This window comes from Arachis hypogaea, chromosome 19, assembly GCF_003086295.3.
Source record: "Arachis hypogaea cultivar Tifrunner chromosome 19, arahy.Tifrunner.gnm2.J5K5, whole genome shotgun sequence".
Classification (NCBI taxonomy): domain Eukaryota; kingdom Viridiplantae; phylum Streptophyta; class Magnoliopsida; order Fabales; family Fabaceae; genus Arachis; species Arachis hypogaea.
The window spans coordinates 43,323,108-43,341,010 of NC_092054.1; positions in this window are offsets into that span (position 1 = coordinate 43,323,108).

Sequence of the window (17,903 nt, forward strand, 5' to 3'; positions counted from 1 at the left end):
ACAACCACTTCTGTTCCACCGTAGAATGAATGAATATCTCTTGGATCTCTTAATCAGAATTTTCGTGGTATAAGCAAGATTGATGGCGGCATTCATGAGAGTCCGGAAAGTCTAAACCTTGTCTGTGGTATTCCGAGTAGGATTCTGGGATTGAATGACTGTGACGTGCTTCAAACTCGTGAGTACTGGGCGTAGTGACAGACGCAAAAGGATAGTAAATCCTATTCCGGTACGATTGAGAACCTGCAGATGATTAGCCGTGCGGTGATAGCGCACCTGGACCCTTTTCACTGGAAGGATGGATGGTAGCCATTGACAACGGTGATCCACCAACACACAGCTTGCCATAGGAGGAACGTGTGTGCGCGAACAAGAAGGCAGAGGAAAGCAGAGATTCAGAAGACAAAGCATCTCCGAAACTCCAACACATTCTCCATTACTGCATAACAAGTATTTATTTCATGCTCTGTTATTCCTTGCAATCAGATTTGATAAGTGAATTGTTTTATTGTTTTTCTGATTAAGAGTTACAAGATAACCATAGCTTGCTTCAAGCCAACAATCTCCGTGGGATCGACCCTTACTCACGTAAGGTATTACTTGGATGACCCAGTGCACTTGCTGGTTAGTGGTACGAGTTGTAAAAAGTGTGATTTACAATTCATGCACCAAGTTTTTGGCGCCGTTGCCGGGGATTGTTCGTGTTTGGACAACTAACGGTTTATTTTGTTGCTTAGATTAGGAAAAATTTTCCTTTTTAGTTTAGAGTCTCTTATTATTGTCGTGTTAAAATTTTAGAATCCTTATTTTCTTTTTTTAAATCTTTTTCAAAAATAATTTTTCTATTAAATCCTGTGCCAAACTTTAAGTTTGGTGTTTTCTTGTTGATTTTTCTGTGTTTTTCGAAAATTTTAGTTTGGTTTTCTAAAAATTTTAAGTTTGGTGTTCTTCCTTCATGTTCTTGTGTTCTTGTGAGTCTTCAAAGTGTTCTTGAGTTTTCCTTGTGTCTTGATCTTAAAATTTTTAAGTTTGGTGTTCCTTGGTGTTTTCCCTCCAAAATTTTCGAAAACTAGGAGCATTAGATCTAAAAATTTTAAATCTTGTGCTATTTTATTATTTTTCTCTTTCCTCACTAAATTCAAAAATATCTTTTCTCTCTATTTCTAAAACAAATTTTCGAAATTTATTTCTAAAATTCAGATCTTTTTTTCAAAATTTAAAATCTTTTCCAAATCATATCTTTTTCAAAACTTCCTGACCATTTTCTCTCCCCTCATTTTTTGAAAATCTTCACCTATTTTTATTTATTTTATTTTAATTTATTTTATTTTCGAAATAATTAAATAAATAAATAAATAAATAAATAAAAATAAAATTTTTTTTATTTTACATCATCTCCCTTTCTCCATCATGGATCTAAGTGGAAATGAACAGTCCAAGAGGACTCTGGGGTCATATGCTAACCCCTCTACTGCTTCATATGGGAGCAGTATCTGCATACCCTCCATTGGAGTCAGTAGTTTTGAGTTGAATCCTCAGCTCATTATCATGGTGCAGCAAAGTTGTCAGTATTCTGGTCTTCCACAGGAAGAACCTACAGAGTTTCTGGCACAGTTTTTACAAATTGTTGAGACAGTACATGATAAGGAGGTAGATCAGGATGTCTACAGATTATTACTGTTTCCATTTGCTGTAAAAGACCAACCCAAGAGGTGGTTAAATAACCAACCTAAGGCTAGCATAAGGACATGGAAACAGCTGACAGAAAAATTCCTGAATCAATACTTTCCTCCAAAACGGATGACACAGCTAAGGCTGGACATCCAAGGCTTTAAACAAGGAGATAATGAATCTCTTTATGATGCCTGGGAGAGATACATAGAGATGCTACGAAAATGCCCCTCTGAAATGTTTTCAGAGTGGGTTCAGTTAGACATCTTCTATTATGGGCTTACAGAAAGAGCTCAGATCTCTCTAGATTACTCAGCTGGTGGATCTATCCACATGAGAAAGACAATTGAAGAAGCTCAAGAGCTCATTGATACAGTTGCTAGAAATCAGCATCTGTACCTAAGCAGTGACCCTTCCATGAAAGAAGAGGTTAAAACAGTAACTGCTGAACTCAGCCCTGTAAAACAAGCTGCTGAATTCAATCAGCAATTGGACTTTCTAACAAAGCAGTTAGCCAAATTCGAGGATAAACTACAAGAGACAAGGACGGCTAATATAAATATGGAAGAACAATTAAAGCAAACAAAGCAGCAGCTGTCAAGACAAATAACAGAAGAATGCCAAGCGGTTCAATTAAGAAGTGGGAAAACATTAAATACCCCACCTTAAGGCAGCAAAAAGCTAAGGAATGAGCAAACCACCCAAAATTCACCTGAGGACAGTAAGAGCCCAGGGAAAAGTAATTCTGGTGCTAAAACGCCAGAAATCTGGTGGAAGGCTGGCGCTGAACGCCCAGACCATGCCCAAGACTGGCGTTCAACGCCAGTAACAAGTAAGGACTGGCATTCAACGCCAGAAACAAGCAAGGATCTGGCGTTGAACGCCCAAAATGGGCACAGTTATGGCGTTCAGACACCGGGAGCAAACAAGGAGTGGGTGTCTAACGTCACTCCAGCTTCTAACTCTGGCACTCCATTGCCAGTGAGGGATCAGACACACACAAGTGCTGATGACAACCCCTCTAAAGAGGCTTCTTCAACCACTTCTGTAGGCAATAAACCTACAGCAACTAAGGTTGAGGAATATAAAGCCAAGATACCTTATCCTCAAAAACTCCGGAAAGAGGAGCAGGATAAGCAATTTGCTCGCTTTGCAGATTATCTCAGGACTCTTGAAATAAAGATTCCATTTGCAGAGGCACTTGAGCAAATACCCTCTTATGCCAAGTTCATGAAAGAGATCTTGAGTCATAAGAAGGATTGGAGAGAAACTGAAAGAGTTCTCCTCACTGAAGAATGCAGTGCAGTCATTCTGAAAAGCTTTCCTGAAAAGCTTAAAGACCTTGGGAGTTTTCTGATACCATGCACATTAGAAGGTAATTGCACCAAGATAGCTTTATATGATCTTGGGGCAAGCATCAACCTAATACCGGCATCCACTATCAGAAAGCTTGGTTTAACTGAAGAAGTTAAACCAACCCGGATATGTCTCCAACTTGCTGATGGCTCCATTAAATACCCATCAGGCGTGATTGAAGACATGATCGTCAGAGTTGGGCCATTCGCCTTTCCCACTGACTTTGTAGTGCTGGAAATGGAGGAGCACAAGAGTGCTACTCTCATTCTAGGAAGACCCTTCCTAGCAACTGGACGAACTCTCATTGATGTCCAACAGGGGGAAATAACCCTGAGAGTCAATGATGATGAGTTTAAGTTGAATGTCAAAGCCATGCAGCATCCAGACACATCAAAAGACTGCATGAAAGTTGATCTTATTGACTCTTTGGTAGAAGAGATCAAGATGGTTGAGAGTCTCGAATCAGAGTTGGAAGACATCTTTAAAGATGTTCATCCTGATTTGGAGGATTCAGAGGAGATGGAAGAGCCTCTGAAATTTCCTCTGGAAAAGGAAAAACCTCCTAAACCCGAGCTCAAACCATTACCACCATCCCTGAAATATGTATTTCTGGGAGAAGGTGACACTTTTCCAGTGATCATAAGCTCTGCTCTAAATCCATAGGAAGAGGAAGCACTTATTCAAGTGCTAAGGACACACAAGACAGCTCTTGGGTGGTCCATAGGTGACCTTAAGGGCATAAGCCCAGCTAGATGCATGCACAAAATCTTATTAGAGGATAATGCTAAACCAGTGGTTCAACCACAGAGGCGGCTAAATCCAGCCATGAAGGAAGTGGTGCAGAAAGAGGTCACCAAATTACTAGAGGCTGGGATTATTTATCCTATTTTTGACAGCCCCTGGGTGAGCCCTGTCCAAGTTGTCCCCAAAAAGGGAGGCATGACAGTGGTTCATAATGAAAAGAATGAACTGGTTCCTACAAGAACAGTTACAGGGTGGCGCATGTGTATTGACTACAGAAGGCTCAATACAACCACCAGAAAGGATCATTTTCCTTTACCATTCATAGACCAGATGCTAGAAAGACTGGCAGGTCATGATTATTACTGCTTTTTGGATGGCTACTCAGGCTATAACCAGATTGCAGTAGATCCCCAAGATCAAGAGAAAATAGCATTCACATGTCCATCTGAAGTGTTTGCTTATAGAAGGATGCCATTTGGGCTGTGTAATGCACCTGCAACCTTCCAGAGATGCATGCTCTCTATTTTCTCTGATATGGTGGAAAAATTTCTGGAAGTCTTCATGGATGACTTCTCAGTATATGGAGACTTATTCAGCTCCTGTCTTGATCACCTGAAACTTGTTCTGAAGAGATGCCAAGAGACCAACCTAGTTTTAAACTGGGAAAAATGTCACTTCATGGTGACTGAAGAGATTGTCCTTGGGCACAAAATCTCAAACAAGGGAATAGAGGTGGATCAAGCAAAAATAGAGGTAATTGAAAAATTACCACCACCTGCCAATGTTAAGGCAATCAGAAGTTTTCTGGGGCATGCAGGATTCTATAGGAGGTTTATAAAGGATTTTTCAAAAATCGCAAAACCTCTAAGCAATCTGCTAGCTGCTGACACGCCATTTGTGTTTGACACAGAGTGTCTGCAGGCGTTTGAAATGCTGAAAGCCAAGCTGGTCACAGCACCAGTTATTTCTGCACCAGACTGGACATTACCATTTGAGCTAATGTGTGATGCCAGTGATCACGCCATTGGTGCAGTGTTGGGGCAGAGGCATGACAAGCTTCTGCACGTCATTTATTATGCTAGCCGCGTTTTAAATGATGCCCAGAAAAATTACACAACCACAGAAAAAGAATTGCTTACAGTGGTTTATGCCATTGACAAGTTCAGATCATACTTAGTAGGATCAAAAGTGATTGTGTATACTGACCATGCTGCTCTTAAATATCTACTCACAAAGCAGGATTCAAAACCCAGGCTCATCAGATGGGTGTTGCTTCTGCAAGAGTTTGATATAGAAATAAGAGATAGAAATGGGACAGAGAACCAAGTGGCTGATCATCTGTCCCGGATAGAGCCAGTAGAAGGGACGCCCCTCCCCTCTCTTGAAATCTCTGAGACTTTTCCAGATGAGCATTTATTTGCCATTCAGGAAACACCATGGTTTGCCGATATTGCAAACTATAAAGCTGCAAGGTTCATACCCAAGGAGTACAACAGGCAACAAAAGAAGAAATTAATTACTGACGCGAAGTACTACTTGTGGGATGAACCCTATCTCTTTAAGAGATGTGCAGACGGAATAATCCGTAGGTGTGTTCCTAGAGAAGAAGCACAGAGGATCCTATGGCATTGCCATGGATCTCAATATGGAGGCCATTTCGGAGGTGAGCGAACAGCCACCAAGGTCCTCCAATGTGGCTTCTATTGGCCCACACTCTATAGAGATTCCCGAGAGTTTGTATGTAACTGTGACAGTTGCCAAAGAGCTGGTAATTTGCCCCATGGTTACGCCATGCCTCAACAAGGAATCTTGGAGATTGAGTTGTTTGACGTATGGGGAATTGACTTCATGGGACCTTTCCCACCATTATTCTCAAACACTTATATTCTGGTGGCAGTTGACTATGTATCAAAATGGGTTGAGGCCATTGCCACACCCACCAATGATACTAAAACAGTGCTGAAGTTCCTCCAGAAACATATCTTTAGCAGGTTTGGTGTCCCTAGAGTACTGATCAGTGATGGGGGCACTCACTTCTGCAACAAACAGCTTTACTCTGCGATGGTTCGGTATGGGATTCACCACAAGGTAGCTACTCCATATCATCCACAAACTAATGGGCAAGCTGAAGTCTCTAACAGAGAATTAAAGAGAATCCTAGAAGGGACAGTAAATACCCGTAGAAAGGAGTGGGCACGGAGCTTGGATCATGCTCTGTGGGCTTACAGAACAGCATTCAAGACCCCTATAGGGACCTCTCCATACCAACTTGTGTATGGTAAGGCATGTCACCTGCCCGTGGAACTGGAACATAAAGCCTACTGGGCAACCAAATTCCTAAACTTTGATGCCAAATTAGCAGGAGAAAAAAGATTGCTCCAGCTAAATGAGCTAGAGGAATTCAGATTCACTACTTTCGAAAATGCCAAGCTTTATAAAGAGAAATAAAAAAAGTGGCATGATAGAAAGCTGTCATCTAGAATCTTTGAACCAGGACAGAAGGTTCTGCTGTTTAACTCTAGACTCAGGCTATTCCCCGAGAAACTGAAATCCCGGTGGAGGGGACCATATGTGATTACAAGTGTATCCCCATATGGTTATGTGGAGCTTCAAGATATTGATTCTGATAAGAAGTTCATTGTCGATGGACAGAGAATCAAGCACTATCTTGAAGGCAATGTTGAGCAAGAGTGCTCAAGGCTGAAGCTAGATTAAAAGCTCAGCAAGGTCCAGCTAAAGACAATAAAGAAGCGCTTGCTGGGAGGCAACCCAGCCATGGGGCATCAATCCTCTAAGCATTTTGCCCTATTTTTATTTTTATTTGTTTATATAAAGTTCATTGATAACAAGGTAAAGAATCAATTGCATAAGTTCACAGGGTTACAGAAGGATTCTGCACACAAAACAGAGAAAAAGAGCTCACTGGCAAGAAAACGCCAGTAAAAGTCTGTTTTGGGCGTTCAACGCCCAACAAAAGCATCCACTGGGCGTTGAACGCCAGTGAGGATAGCCATCTGGGTGTTAAACACCAGAAAGAAGCTCTTTCTGGGCGTTTAACGCCAGATTTACAGCATTCTGGGCGTTCGGAAAAACGCCCAGTAACAAAGGATTTCCTGGCGTTCAACGCCAGAAAGAAGCAGCAGTTGGGCGTTGAACGCCCAGGAGAGGCAGCATTTGGGCGTTGAACGCCCAAAACATGCAGCGTTTGGGCGTTCAAACGCCAGGATGGTGGGGAGGAGGTAAATTCAATTTTTTCTTCATATTTTTCATTTTAATTCTGATTTTCATGCTTCAATTCATGATTTCTTACATAAACATGTTAAGAACCCTGATTTCTAAAATTTCTAATTTCCAAAAACCCTTTTTTAAAAATATCAAATGTATCTTAATCCATAAGCACCAACCCTTTTTATCCAATTCAACTCTTTTTCAAAATTTTCAAAACAAATCCATCTCTTTTCATTCAAAAATCTTTTCAACTAATTAATATTTTTTTCAAATCCCCATATTATCTTTTTCAAAATTTAGATTTATCTTTTTCAAAAATCTTTTATATCTTTTCAATTTTAAACTATATCATCTCCTATCATATCTTCTATCATATCTTTTCCAAATCAATATTTTTTTATCATATCTCTTCTAAATTTTTGAATATGCCTGAGATCCGGAAAGTCTAAACCTTGTCTGTGGTATTCCGAGTAGGATCTGGGAAGGGATGACTGTGACGAGCTTCAAACCTGTGAATGTGGGGCATAAGTGACAGTGTGCAAAAGGACAATGGTCTTATTCCGACGCTAGCGGGAACCGAAAGATGATTAGCCGTGCGGTGATAGCGCATATGGATTTGTTTTCATCCGAGAGGATCATACAGCTTGCCATGGAAGGAGGTAATGCATGGTTGGAAGAAGACAATAGGAAAGCAGAGGTTCAGAAGTAACAAAGCATCTCCAGACGCTTATCTGAAATTCCCACCAATGAATTACATAAGTAACTTTATCTTATTTTATATTTTATTTATATTTTAATTATCAAAACCTCATAACCATTTGAATCTACCTGACTGAGATTTACAAGGATGACCATAGCTTGCTTCAAGCCAAAAATCTCTGTGGGATTGACCCTTACTCACGTAAGGTTTATTACTTGGACGACCCAGTACACTTGCTGGTTAGTTGTGGGGAGTTGTGAAAAAGAGTTGAGATCAAGAGTGTGCGTACCAAGTTTTGGGCGCCATTGTTAGAGATCACAATTTTGTGCACCAGTCGTCCAAGTAATACCTTAGGTGAGTGAGGGTCGAATCCCACAGAGATTGTCGGATTTAGCAAGCAATGGCTATGTTGTAGATCTTAGTCAGGCGATTAGAAAATATGATTGTTTGTTTGAAAGCATAAACGAAATAGTAAAGAAAACGAAATACCAGGTTGGTGTAAAGACAGTGAGTTAAGGCTTTGGATTTGAACGAATGATTCATTCAATGGCAAGCGTAATTGACTAACTTATGTAGCATCCTCATCAAGTTAGCCTCTTCTAAACCATAGCAGTCCACCATATCCGAGCAACTCATGTCCTCTCATCAAGTTAACTCATGGCTTCCCACTATAGCTGAAGATGAAGACTGATAAACCCCCTTTATAGGGTTTATCTTGTGTTGAATTTAGAGCATTTTGGTAACCTTTTCTCACATTTATTCAATGAAATAGCATGATTTTGTGATTGTCTTCGGATTTGTGCTTAGGTGTGAAAATATGCCTTTTAGACCTTTAATTTGATAGTTTTAATCCACCTTTGATTTCCACTAGATTCCTTGATGTGTTTGCTAGTGATTTCAGGTTGAAAAGGGCTAGGAAGGGATCAAAGGAGTGAAAGAAAAGCATACAAAGTGGAGAAATCATGAAAAGCCAAAAATTTGGAAAAGCCCATGGGCGCGCGCGCGCACTATGCACTTACGCGCAGATCGCGAAATTCTCCAGGGACGCGCATGCGCACTGTGCGCGTACGCGCCGAAGGCCGCACGTGATTTTTAAAGAGGAACATGTGCCTGGTGATTTTGGAGGGTTTCTAGCCCCATTTGAAGCTGAGTTTTTGGTGGGAAAAGGCTAAAAAGACCAAGGAATGAAGGAAAAGGCATCATAGACATTCATACACACACTTTAGGCTAATTTAGTTTAGTTTTAGAGAGAGAAGCTCTCCCTTCTCTCTAGGATTAGGATTAGGATTAGGTTTAGTTCTTAGATCTTGGTTTTAATTCATGCTCTCTTCTACTTCTTCTTCTTAATTCTTTGTTGTTACATTCATCATTCTTAGATTAGTTGTTATAATTTCTTCTACTTTGTTTGTAGATCTATTTTTGTTCATTCTATTTTCTTTTAACGCAATTTGAGGTAATTCATGTAGATCTTTTTTCTTTTGATTGTTGTTGTTGATTTCTTACATTCAATTGTTGTTAGATTTCATTCTAGTTGTCAATTTACTATGCTTTTCTTTTGTGCCTTCCAAGTGTTTGATGAAATTCTTGGTTGGATTTTAGTATAGATTTTATTCCTTTTGGCCTAGGTGGAGTAATTACTGATGCTTGAGTTATCTAATTCCTTTGTTGATTGACAATTAGAAGTTGCTGATTGATTTGGATACCACTAAAGCTAGTCTTTCCCTTGGGAGTTGGCTAGGACTTGTGGAATCAAGTTGATTCATCCACTTGACTTTCCTCCATGGTTAGAAGTTAACTAAGTGGTAGAAACGGACAATTTGTGGTCACAATTGAGGAGGATAATAAGGATAGGACTTCCAATTCTCATAACCTTGCCAAGAGCTTTTCTAGTTGTTAGTTTATTTTCATTGCCATTTACATTTCTTGTCAAAAATCTCAAAAATCCAAACATACTTCATAACCAATAACGAGAAACTTCATCGTAATTCTTAGGGAGAACGACCCGAGGTTTAAATACTTTGGTTTAAAGATTTTAGGGGTTTGTACTTGTGACAAATAAATTTTTGTATGAAAGGATTATTTGTTGGTTTAGAAACTATACTTGCAACGAGGATTCATTTGTGAAATTCTAGACCGTCAAAAATCCCTTTCATCAAAGACCTAAGCAATCCACTCCCCTTCGCGATCCTACTCAAAACGCCACAGACAAGGTTAGATCTTCCGGATCAGGGACTGCTGCTTCTCTGACTCTAGCCTTAATGCCACAGAGACCTCAGTAACCCACAGTCAATGGGATTTTATGTCACTTATCCAAAGTCGCCCAGGTATGCTCTTGGAATCCATACAGCACTCTCTAGCTGTGATTCAATGCTATCCAGGTCAGGACTCACATGAAACCCATGTAGAACAAGGATGAATGTCATGGTTCATCCTCAATTCATGAGATGAAGAACAAAAATGCACAAGAGAATGGAATCAAACGTGTATTGAAATAGAAACAATAATATTATTAATCCATGAGAATCAGCAGAGCTCCTAACCCTAACTTAGGAAGTTTAGTTGCTCATGTTTTACAGAAAGTAATAGTAAAATGTGTAAAGGGGAAAAGATATCTTATAGTGGTGATCTTTATTCTATATATAATAACTTAATAACTAAGGAGTACAAAAGTATGATAAACTAGACTAAAGGTGCGAAAGTCTACTCTTTGGCCCACTTTGGTTGAGTACTTGGGCTAAGCTTAGCGTCCAACTTGAGGGATGGGCGTTGAACGCCCATTAGGGGGTTGATCCACTCTGCCTTGTGCTTCTTGGAGGGTGTTGAATGCCCCAAAGGGGGTGTTTGGGTATTCAATGCTGGCTTGGGTTCCTTTGAGGGCGTTGAATGCCAGAAAGGGGGTAGGCCTTGGGCGTTCAACGCCTAATATGGGCAAGCTCCTTCAAAGAAAAGTATAGACCATTATATATTTCTGGAAAGCTCTAGAAGTTAGCTTTCCAACGCCATTAAGAATGCATCATTTAGATTTTTGTACCTCCAGAAATCCTCGTTTGAATGCATGGAGGTTAGAATCTGACAGCATCTGCTACGCTTTCCTTGCCTCTGAATCGGATTTTGCCAAAACTCCTCAATTTCAGCCAGAAATTATCTGAAATCATCAAAAAACACAACAACTCAAAGTAGAATCCAAAAATTTGAATTTTGCACTAAAACCTATGAAATTATAATGAAACTTAAACAAAACATAACTAAAACAATATGAAAATGATGCTAAAAAGCGTATAAAATATCCGCTCATCAGAACACCAAACTTAAATTTTTGCTTGTCCCCAAGCAACCAAAAACAGAGTAGAATTAAAAAGTAGAGAAGGATACAATAAATCTCAGAATTTTCAATGAAGCTCAGTTCCAATTGATGAGCGGGGCTAGTAACTATTTACTTCTGAACAGTTTTGGCATCTCACTATCCTTTGAAGCTCAGAAGTATTGGCGTCTTTAGGAATTCAAAATCCGGATGATATTATTGGCTCTCTCAGTTTTGTTCTTTTTTATTCTTGAACACAGCTTCTTTTTTAGCCTGGCCATGACCCTAAGCGTTTTGTTTTCCAGTATTACCACCAGATACATATACGCCACAAGCATTTAACTGGGTGAACCCAATTGGATTGTGATTCATCTTTGCTAGAATCCCCAGATAGTGGTACCCAGAGTTCTTAGGCACACTCTTTTGCTTTCAGGATTATGACTGAAACTGCTCAGTCTCAAGCTTTTCACTTGACACATTCACACCATAAGCATTTAGTTAGGAGAAGCAGCTCGTTTGAACTTTTAAGGCCAGGATTTTGTTTTTTTAGACCCTCCTAACCATTGATGCTCAAAGCCTTGGACCCTTGCTGTTGTCTTTTGGTTTTAAGAGCTATTGCCTTTTTTTTGCTGCTTTTTCTTGCTTCAAGAATCAAATTTTTGGATTTTTCAGATTACCAATAATACTTCACTTTTTCCATCATTCTTTCAAGAGCCAATACACTTTACTCCAACATCAATTATGAATTGTTGATTCATGCATTCAGAAAATAAAAGTAATGCCACTACATCAAATAATTGGACTATTTTTATTATATAACTCGAGTTTCTTGTACTTTACTTCTTCTAAAAAAATCGATATTTTATTCAAGTTCAATGGATGATAAGAAAAATATGTTATACCTAATTGACAGAAGAAAAATAACTAAATAAAAATTTAAAACACTAATAGTGATCAAGCAATTCTCAAATTAAAAGATAGAAAAATAAAATACTAAAATAAGACTTAGATAGGATGAAACTCAACCACCTTTGTCATGGTGGTCATTATTTTCTTTAGGGGATAATTTTTGACACTTCAGCTCTTCTAGTTCATGCCCCTGCTTCTCTTGTTCCTTAATCAGTTTGCAAAGCATGCAAGATTGGTCCTTTTGCTCCTCTCTCAATTGATCCAGAGTGGATTGCAATTGTGCAACAGATGTTATCAGCTGAGTCCAATATTCAATTGGAGGGTTACTCTGTTCTTGTTGAGGCTCAGGTGTCTTTCTTTTGGGATGATCATCCAGTATTCTGGAACTTTCCATAACTTCCTTAGTAATTGGGTTATCTATTGGGATATATGAGTCTCTGTTAATTTGGACTCCAGCCTCATTACACAAGCGAGAAATAAGGTTTGGAAAGGCCAATTTGGCTTGAGTTGACATCTTGTTTGCAAATTTGTAAGGTTGAATGGGAATCAATTGGTGAACTTCTACCTCATTTTCCATCATGATGCAGTGAATCATCACAGCTCTTTTAATAGTGACTTCAGACCGATTGCTAGTGGGGAGTATGGAATGCCCAATGAAGTCCAATCAACCCCTAGCAACTGGTTTGAGGTCCGCTCTTCTCAGTTGGTTTAATTTGCCTTTTGTGTCATTGATCCATTGAGTTCCAGGAAGACATATGTCCTCTAGGACCTAATCCAGCTTTAGATTGGATTGTACCCTCCTATTAAAGGATTCTGAATCATCCCTTTGTGGGGGTAATTTAAAGATCTCTCTCACTTTGTCAAGATGAAAATAGAGAGTCTTTCCTCGGACAATGGTACAAAATGTAAGGAATCCTTGTCCATCTTTCTTTTGCTTTTCTATCATCCACTGATTTGCATAGAATTCATGGATCATTACTATTCCAACATTGGTTGTAGGGTTGGCTAGAGTTTCCCAGCCTCTCATTCAGATTTGCTCTTGGATCTCCGGGTACTCATCTTCTTTTAATTCGAATCTGGCTTATGGGATCACTGTCCTCTTACATATTATTTTATAATAATGCTCTTCATGCTACTTAGTGTAGAGTCTATAAGGTTTGAAGATAGCTATTGGTGTTAGTAGGCCGTCTTCTTTCTTTCTTTTTGAAGTGGTGGATCTTCCACTCTTTGGAGCCATGGATTTTGACTGAAGGAAAAAGCAAGGCTTTTTCCACACCAAACTTAAAAGTTTTTTGCTCATCCCGAGCAAAGAGAAGAAGAGGAAGAAGGGGAGAATATGAATGGAGGAGGGATGAGGGGGGAAGTGTAGTACGAATGGTTATATATATAGGGATGGTGGGGAAGGGTTTCAAAAATCAAAGTGAAAAAAAGATAATAAAGATATGATTCAAAATCTTTTAAAAAGATGAGAAAGATAAGATTTAAAATTGTTAAAGCATTAAAGATATCAAAAAGATTTAAAAGTTTAACAGAAGATTTGAAAAAGAATTGAAAAAGATTTGAAATTTTGAAAAAGATTTGAAAAAGAATTGAGAAAGATTTGAAAAGATTGTAGAATTGAAAAGATTTGAAAATAAATTGAATTTAAAAGATGATGTTTAAAAAGAATTGAATTAAAAAGTAGTTGATTTTGGAAAAGATAATTTGAAGTAGGAGGAGAGATGATTGAAAAGATAAGATTTGAAAAAGATATGGTTTTGAAAAAGTTAAACCTCCCTATCATGATTGGGGCGTTGAATGCCCAAAATACCCCTATTCTGGCGTTCATCGCCAGGCACATACTCTTCATGGGCATTGAACGCCCAGCCTTGCTCCCTGGCTGGCGTGCAACGCCAGGCTTCCTTCTCCCTTAGGGCGTTGAACGCCTAGCCAATGCACCCTGGCTGGCGTTAAACGCTAGCTTTCCATCCCCCTTTAGGGCGTTGAACGCTCGGCCAATGCTCCTTGTTTGGCGTTCAACGCCAGCTTCCTGCTCCAAGTAGGGCGTTGGACGCCCCGAGGAGGTACTTCCCTGGTGTTCAACGCCAGCAATGCTCCTCCCCTTGGGTGTTGAACGCCCATCCTTCCCCTTGTCTGGCGTTTAACGCCAGCAAGGGGATTCCTCCAGGGTGGTCTGTTTTCAATTTTGAATATTTCTGTCTCTGTTCTAAGAGGTATGCATGATCACAAATGTTAGAAATTAAGGAATTATGAAAATTAATTAAAATTGAAGGAAAATAAAATTAAATGAGAATAAATAAAGGGATAAAAAATGATAAAATACTATTAATCGTTGGGTTGCCTCCCAACAAGTGCTTCTTTACTGTCTTTAGCTGGATTTCACTGTACTTATTTCATTAGCAGTGTAGAGCCTTCTTACTCAATCTTGTCCCCAAGGTAATGTTTTACTCTCTGTCCATTAACAGTAAACCTCTTGTCTGAGTGTTTATCTTGGAGTTCTATGTGTCCATAGGGTGACACATTAGTGATCACAAAGGGACCTGTCCAATGTGACTTGAGCTTTCTAGGGAATAACTTAAGCCTAGAGTTAAAGGACAGGACTTTCTGGCCTAGTTCAAAGACTCTGGAAGATATCTTCCTATCGTGCCACCTCTTGGCTCTATCTTTATAGATTTTTCCATTCTCGAATGCAGCAAGTCGGAATTCATCCAATTCATTCAGCTGGAGTAACCTTTTTTCTCCTACTGCCAAAGCATCAAGGTTGAGGAATCTGGTTGCCCAGTAGGCCTTATGTTCCAGTTCCACTGGAAAATGACATGCCTTTTCATAGACCAATTGATATGGTGATATTCCTATAGGGGTCTTGAAGGCTGTCCTGTATGCCCAGAGAGCATCATCAAGTTTCCTTGCCCAATCCTTTCTGGAGGTGCTTACGGTTCTTTCTAGGATTCTCTTTAGTTCTATGTTGGAGACCTCAGCTTGCCCATTTATTTGTGGGTGATATGGAGTTGCCACTCTATGACGAACACCATAACGGCGCAAAATAGAATCAAGCTGTCTATTACAGAAATGACTGCCTCCATCACTAATCAATGTCCATGGGACACCGAACCTGCTGAAGATATGTTTTCAGAGGAACTTTATCACTATTCTGGCATCATTGATGGGTGATGCGACTGCCTCAACCCACTTAGACACATAGTCCAATGCCACAAGGATGTAAGTGTTAGAGAATGAAGGTGGGAAAGGTCGCATAAAATCTATTCCCCATACATCAAATAGTTCAATCTCTAGGATCTTGCTGAGGCATGTCGTGACTATGAGGGAGATTGCCAGCCTTTTGGCAGTTATCATAGTTATGAACAAACTCTCGGGCGTCTTTAAAGAGTGTTGGCCAATAAAAGCCACTCTGGAGAACCTTGGTGGCTGTTCACTCACCTCCAAAATATCCTCCATATTCTGAGCCATGGCAGTGCCATAGGATTTACTGTCCTTCCTCTTTAGACACACACCGGCGGATTATACCGTCCGAGCACCTTTTGAAGAGGTATGGTTCATCCCACAACTAGTACTTTGCATCATGTATGAGTTTTTGAGCTTGCTGATAAAGTACTATTTTATGGTTTATCTTGTGCTAATTTGAGTGGTTTTCATCAACTCTTTACTCACTTATTCATATAAATTTCATGGTTTCATATTTTCCTTCCTAGTTTTGTTCTATAATTGAAAACTTGCTTCCTAAACCTTTAAATTACCAAAAATTAATTCTCATTTACCATTCGATGCCTTGATATGTGTGTTAAGTATTTTCAGAGATTATAGGGTAGGAATGGCTTAGAGGATGGAAAGGAAGCATGCAAAAGTGGAAGGAATACAAGAAGTTGAAGAAATTGCTAAGCTGTCCAGCCTGACCTCTTCGCACTCAAACTGTCATAACATGAGCTACAGAGGTCCAAATGATACAGTTTCAGTTGCGTTGGAAAGCTAACGTTTAGGGCTTCACAACGATATATAATTTGCCATATCTTCCCTGAAGCCAGGTGATACGAACGCGTGGATCACGCGGATACATGACCTGGCAAAAATCCAATCCACGCTAACGCGTGGACGACGCTTCCGCGTGACTTTGTAGCTACCTGTACATACCAGAAATTATTGGGGGCATTTTCTGGGCTGTTTTTGACCCAGGTTTTGGCCCAAAAAACATAGATTAGAGGCTATAAAGTGGGGGAATCGATCTATTCATTCACACAACTCAAACAACTTTCATTCACATAATTTTAGGATTTAGATGTAGTTTTTAGAGAGAGAGGCTCTCTCCTCTCTCTTAGGATTTAGGATTAGGATTAGGATTAGGATTAGGATTTAGGATTTCTATTATGATTAGGATACTTCTCTTCATTCCAGGTTCAATATTCCTTTAATTTATTTTCTACTTTTATTTATTCTATTACTTTAATTGTTATTTATCTTTTCAATTTGGCTTATGAACTCCATGTTAGGATTGATTTTCTTAATTAATACATATTGAGGTATTTCATATTTATGATTGCTTTCTTTAATTTATGTTGTTGATGCTTCTAATTAATCCAAATTATTTTTATTCAACTAGGTTTTCTTCCCTTTTAGCCTTGGTTGAGTAATTGGTGACACCTGAGTTATCAAACTCAGCTGTTGATTGAAAATTGGAATTTGTTGATTAATTTGGATCCTTCTAAAACTAGTCTTTTCACAGAAGTTGACTAGGACTTGAGGAATTAGATTGATTAGTCCACTTGACTTTCCTTTATTTAGTAAGGGTTAACTAAGTGGGAGCAATAAACAATTCTCATCACACCTGATAAGGATAACTAGGATAGGATTTCCAGTTCTCATACCTTGTCAAGAGATTCTTTATAATTATTAGAGTAAAAGACATATCGGTCCCTGACCTTTTTAAAATTGGACATTTTCTTCCCTTAGGATTTGAAAATACTTTTAAGCCCCTCACCTTGTAAAATCTGGGACAATTGAATTCCTCCGTTGATTTAGGTTGAAAAACGTCACCGGAGAAGGCTGATGTGGCTGGGGGGACTGTGAACTGTCCGTTTAGGTTGCTGAGCTGGAGGGGATACTAAAAATCGAAGGACAGATCGATCCCTCACCCACAAAACGACGTTGTCCCCTTTCCTGAGCCCATTTCACATAATGTTATTCCCATAACACCCAGAAGCCACGCCTGTAATTACTGAAAACCCTACCAGAAGACAAACAGTTTCTTTCTCCCTCCAAAAAAAAAAAGAACATCTTCAACTCGTTGAGAAGGTGTTGTGTGCTCAGTGGACGTTGCGAGTGGCGAAGGGTTTGACAGGCTTCGTCTGGCAAGAAGCTGCCTTCTGCTACAGAGGTAAGTGTATTAGTCGAATACACTGTTCGTTCTTGTTTAAGTATTTGGTAGAATATAATGCATGCGATTGGGGTTAGTCATGATCGCATGCTCTGTTTCGGGGAAAAGACTGGAAAAAATTCTATAGGGATTTAACTGATTTCAAATTCTCAGGCACCTGATCTAGGGTTTAATGTGTGATTGCTATATATGTGCATAATGCAGATGGTTGATATATATGCTGTACCTATTTTTCACCATGGAGGTCATTTTGGTAGAGGACCCAGTGGCACTATTGAGTATATTGGTGGGAAGGTTGAAAATTTTCCAGAGATGGATTTGGACTTTGTGAATTTTGGGGATTTGGTTACACTATTCAAGGGTCTAGGCTATGCAACATACAGGGCAGTGTATTGGTATGGCCCAACCAGTAATGATCTTGAGTCTGGACTGCACATTCTGAGAGGGGATGCAGAAATCAATGAAATGCGAGAGAACAAGCTGAGGAATTCAACTAGCAATGAGTTCTATATTTACTTCGATCACCTTGTTGATGAGCCATAGATTGTGGAAGAAGATGCTGTTGTAGAACAGGGGCCGGAAGAATTTGATGATGCAGTTGATGTGGA